Source organism: Meleagris gallopavo, chromosome 2 (genome assembly GCF_000146605.3).
Source record: "Meleagris gallopavo isolate NT-WF06-2002-E0010 breed Aviagen turkey brand Nicholas breeding stock chromosome 2, Turkey_5.1, whole genome shotgun sequence".
In the NCBI taxonomy this organism is placed as follows: Eukaryota; Metazoa; Chordata; class Aves; order Galliformes; family Phasianidae; genus Meleagris; species Meleagris gallopavo.
This window is the reverse complement of record NC_015012.2, coordinates 108,496,316-108,502,109: the sequence shown is the minus strand read 5'-3', so window position 1 is coordinate 108,502,109 and position 5,794 is coordinate 108,496,316.

The following is a 5,794-nucleotide window of genomic DNA, read 5'->3' as shown; positions in this document are numbered from 1 at the left end:
AGGGGGACAATCACCTCCCTGTCCCTGCTGGCCACCCCTCTTCTGATGGAGCCCAGGATACCATTTGCTTTTCAAGCTGCAAGAGCACACAAGATAAGAGCAGGTGTAACATATGTTTGGATGATTGGACTGGATGATCTTGTATGCCTTTTGCAACCTTGGTGATTCTGTGATTCTATATCCTTGGTTGGAGCTAGATGATCTTTAAGGTCTCTTCCAACCCAAGCCATTCTATGATTCTATCTTTTGAGATGCAGACTGAAGCCTTGCAGTGTCCCTTCAATCCTGTACCTGCCCAGCAAGGAGAGCATTTTGCCCTGCATGGCTGTTATTTCAGTAATGCAAGCTTTTTAAGTGTCTCATCCTAATCTGCGAGCTTTCAGAGTCCGCTTTCAAATGCAATGTCCTGTTTAGTTTTAGCACATCAACAACATGCTTTCTTAGCCTATCTGTATGCATTATCTAGTGCTGTAATGTATCATGAACTGAACTACAGCATCATTACAGGTAAGTGCTCAGGTTTAAATGCAAACATAATTGCATAATGTGGTACAGCCAGGAAGAATAATGCAGGAAATAGAGCCAGCTCCATCTGATAGTGCAATCTGACTGGGACGCTGGCCGTTTGGATCAAACGCACAGCCCAGATGGGGCAACCAAGAATAAAAGTGCTTTGCCGTATCTTTATTGTCATCATCAAAAACACTTATCTGCCAGAAAGGTAAAAAGGTGAAGATGGGACTCTTACAGAAAAGGTCACATAAGCAATAGGGGAACTCTGGGTTATGATGTCTACGGAGATGTCACTCCTCAGTAAAGGTTACCTTTGGACTGCCACTTCAAGCTGAATTTTCCACTTCCTAATGGGGTGTTGGGTGTTCAGTGGCATTTAAAATACTAGGTACATCCCCACCTATTTCCTTGCACAAAAAGGTGTCTATTTAATTGCAGTGAATCCAGATAAAGCCCAAGATCTTAATCTGCAAGGAGCTGAGCAAACATTCCTGATGCAAGACAACTTCCAAACAAGGAAATATCTAGAGCAGAAATGCACTTTTCAATACATTACTCTAATAGAGTTAAAATTGGAATGGATTCTCCATGTAATAATGCTTCTATTTTTTTCATTAACAGTTTGAGCTGACAGCAGCACACGACGGACAATTTCAGCAGGGGTGCAGACAGCACCACATCAGCAGCCTGAACCAGCTGACATTCACTGAGAGCACTTTGCACTGTATTGCTGTGCCACGAACAACCACGCCTCAGCCAAAGAGCAGCATCACATATTGCGGGACAGAAGCCACTCTTGTCATTTCAACAGATTTCAGCCCAAAATTCATTTTAATCGGATAACAAGATGAGAGAGTTGGCGTGCAAGAGTGCTCCTCGACTAATACATTGCACTCTGAACTGAGAGCCTTTTGAGTTCAGAGCACAAACTGCTGCTGTCTGAGCTATGAAGCCATCCTTGTGTCTTTTGGGGCTGGAACAGCTTATCATTGTTGGGAACAGATCCCCTGCAATGTGTCATGGCTTTTACTGTCTGCCCACCCACACACAACATTTGTCTGCCTCTACATCATCTGGCAGGATATCAAACTTAGGATCTCTTTCCCAAGGAATCGTGGTGGCACATCCATACCCCAATGCATTCAAGTGTTTAAAGATGCAGATGGGCACCAGGTAGCATTTTCCAAGGGCAGATTTGATTTCAGGTAGAGATGGGCACTGTACTAAGGTACGTACTTGAAAGAGTACGTATCTACATGAAGTGAAAGTAAAGCATCTTGTCCAAACCTCAAAAGCCTTATTTGCTGCCAGCTATCACCACCTGGAGAAATTTGTCAGAACTGCCAACAGAATTGTCACCCCATGATGTCTGCATCTCCCAGAGCTGAAAACTATAAAATCACTGAGGTTGGAAAAAACCTCTGAGATCACCAAGTCCAACCCCAGCCCACCCCCACCGTGCCCACTGACCACCTCCCTCAGTGCCACATCCTCACTGGTTTTTCAGCACCTCCAGGGACAGTGATCCCACCATCTCCCTGGGCAGTCTGCACCACTCTTTCTGAGAATAAATTTTGCCCAGTATCCAACCTCAGCACTAGCTCATGGCCACGCTGATGACCACTGAGTGCAATTCTTCCTGCATGAGAAATCCCAATTTTTGCCTCATTGTCTGAGCCTCTGTCAGCTTTGAATTTTGGCATCAGTTCACTGGGAGAGGTATTCAAGACATCAAGGAGCTAAGTACCAGGATCAGGAAAATAGGGAAAGACATTCACACTGAGTGAGCCATCTCTACAGTTAATAATGAATTGCTTAGGGAGCATTGACACACCACCTCTCAGTCATATGGTCTGACTTTGGGCAGTGAAGTCCAGCCAAGAGTTGGGCTTCATGATCCTCAGTGGTCCCTTCCAACACAGGATATTCTATAATTCTGCAATTGCTTCCTGCCAGTTGTTTTGCACATCTTTATCCAGTTCTGCATAGGTTAGCCTAAACATCTATAGCCATTCATGACATCCATGCCCATACAGGCCTGCTGTCCTCAACACCAAAAGCAAAATCTGCATTTTCCACTCACCAGATACAAGTTAAGGCAGGAGGAAAAATGCAAATAAGTGAGAATTAGAGTGAGAGTGAAAGACAAAGAACATGTGTCAAAGAGAACCACAAACCCTAAGTGATTTAAAAACTGAGTTTGACCTTCGATCAGAATCCCAAACCCAAAGAAGTTGTATGAAAGCAGGAAAAAAATCAATAAGTCAAATGGCATCCTCTTGCCTCAAGTTTATTCAAGGAAGTCGAATTTACTGAGCACCTCACAAACTGTCTTTGGCTAAAATCACCTCTACTGAGCTCTGACACTTGAAATTTAACTGAATATGAGCTAACAGCTCCCAGCCCTGCATCACCCATGAATTTAACTGGGAATATTTTGTTAATGCCATTGCAGCCACTCCACCTGATGCTTCCCTACCCTGGGACTTCTGCTTTTCTTCACAGGATCCCCAGAGCACCTAGTATCCTCTGCTCCTTCCCAATCTGATGGTAATCATTTGCTCGTTTTTATGAGGCAGCCTTACCATCCCTTAAGGAAGTCCTTTGCTTTGCAGCTATCATCAGGGACAGATTGGGAACTAGAGGTTTCCACCTATGGAGCTGCCAATCAAAGGAAAACACCCAGCACCTCCAAGGGGTTGTTAACTCAGTCCATCACCCGGCTGCTGACGACTCACCATGAAAACAGCCTGGTTTTACTAGCAGTCACATAAAATTAACCCTGTTTTTAAAGACAGAATGAAGGCTCTCAGGTTAATTGTGGCAAAGTGCTCGAGCATGCTGGTTTTCTCTCTTGCTACAGCATTTTTAATTTATTTTTTGTTAATAAATGTTTCTGAACTGAAATTCAGTCATCCTCCAGGTATACACTTCTTGCTTGTTGTTTAGTCTGGGAAAACCTTTGTTGTAGCACCAGCAGTAACAAAACAGGAAAAAAACAAACAAACAAACAAAAAAAAAACAAGTGTAAAATACAAATACAAGTACTAATCATCCTTACTGCTTATGCCCAAGTCTGTACACAAAAGAAATTACAATACAAGACGATTATGTTTCCATCACTTCTTGTAGCCTGCTACAAGATGAAGTTTTCAGGTCCTTGTTATCCTCAGGATATAGCCCTTTTATTTTCTAAATGAAGCAAAACCCAGCTGTGTCGCCCACCAAATTAAGCTCCCAAGATTTTTTCCCACCTTCCCTGGAAGTCTGATCTTATGGGTCAAACCACAGCGAGGCACCAAGCTCAGGTCTTCAGAGCTACGTTCCTATAGGAGCAATATTTGTAACCCAGCATCCCCCTCACATTTAATGTCATAAATGACACAGGCATTACATGTCTAGACTACAGTCTAGCAGAAAATATCGTCAAGACAAAATATGAAAGAGCCCCTCGTCCTCCAGAAACCATGGGCAAGGGATAATCAACATCTGAATTACTGCCCTATATCCTTCTAGTGCTTATCCAAATGATTTTATTCCCAGATAACTCTCCCATGTTTTTGTTCTGCATACATGTCTGGAAATAAGCTACAAATAAACAGGAGTGACTTACAGAAGATGGAACCACCACAGCACCTCATGCATGCCAACAGTCACGTATAGGCTCAGACTCAACAAGATTATATCCAATCAATTTTAACATGGATGAGACAACAGGGGAACCAAGAGGCAGGTTTAAAATGTTTTCAGGACTGGGAGTGCACATGTCAACCAAGGCCACAGTGCAGCACCTTTAGTTGCCTAAAATGGAGCACCAAATAAAATAAAATTAGTGTTGATTACTGCTCAACTCTACCTAGATTTGACATTTCAGTGCTTCAGACCTGAAGCTGGTCAAATTCAGTCTCAAATCTTCATTTTTAAACAGCTACAAAGACATCTCCATCCATGTTTCCAAACATGGGCAGGACCTTTCCAATGCCCCCACGCTGGCCACAGCCACACTACTAAAATCTCACAGCTTTCAAAATGGAGCAGACAGTGCTGAGCCTTTTGCTGGATCCCAAACAAGACCCCAGAAACATCAAGTGTAGCAGAGTAAGCTATAAGCCAAGCTTCACACAAGAGTCCAACATGCAACATCGAGTAGATGTTGCATGCTCTGGATCCAACTGGATGCTAAGGATCAGAAACAGGACACAACTTCAGACAGTGACACAGAGGACTACACCAGCAGTGCAAGAGCTGTTTGGAGACATCTTCAACCCACATCACATCTAAGGAAAGCAAGACCTGCTCATACATTATGCCAAATTCCAACACAGGAAAAGAACAAGCCTAGGCTAGGTTCACCTCCAAGGAGCACAACCTTTTCCATTCAAATTCACAAGGATGAGATGGAAAAGCCTCCCTCCGAATCCATCCATAGCCCAAAGCCTGCATGCTAGCAAGGATCCAGTCACTAAACACCCTCAGCACCTTTCCCCGAGTCAAGAGCGAGTTCTACAGATGGAGAACCAGAGCTGTGCTTCCATCACATACCACTGTCCCCCTCCAAATCTACCAAAATGCCAAAGGAGCCAATTGAACTCTTTCATAATTAAACAGGAAAGTGGCAACAAGGCTTTATGTAAGAGTCTGCGAGAAAACAGAGAAAATTTGCTTGTAGTCCCTTGAGAAAGCTTCCTTGCACTCTCTTGACCTTAATTCAAGTCTTTTCTATGTGAGGGAAGGGAAATCTTTGTTTTCTGCCCTGTAGAGTTGTGCATCTAAAATGACACTTTCTCCTCTCAATCTGTTTTTCTTTCTGGGATGGAATAAATAGAGGGAAAGAAGAAAAATGGTTCTTCCACTTGATTCTAATTTCATGTGGGTCTGTGTAAATAGGAGTGGAAAGGTGTGTTGTGGGTTATGGGGAGGTGGCATCCTTGTGGAGACAAGCAATAGCCAAAAGGGTTCCTGTGCAACAGGGTGAGGATGGCACCTAGGACCAACTTCAAAAATAATCTCTAACACTAGAAAGATGGTGGGATGAGGGAAATTGAATAAAAGTAAAATAAAGGTGTGGGGGATAGTAGAAAAAATATATAATTCAGCCCTTGGTTGTTTTTTTTTTTTTAGTCTGAGAACAGGAAAGGAAAGAGTTAAACCTCAAATCAGGAAGCAAAAAGTTAAAGCAAAAGAGAAAGAAGAAAAAAAAAAAACCACCAGAAGCAGATCTCCTAAATTTCCCATTGCAGCCCAAGGCTGATCCTATTAAAAGGAAAAAGAAAAAAAAAGA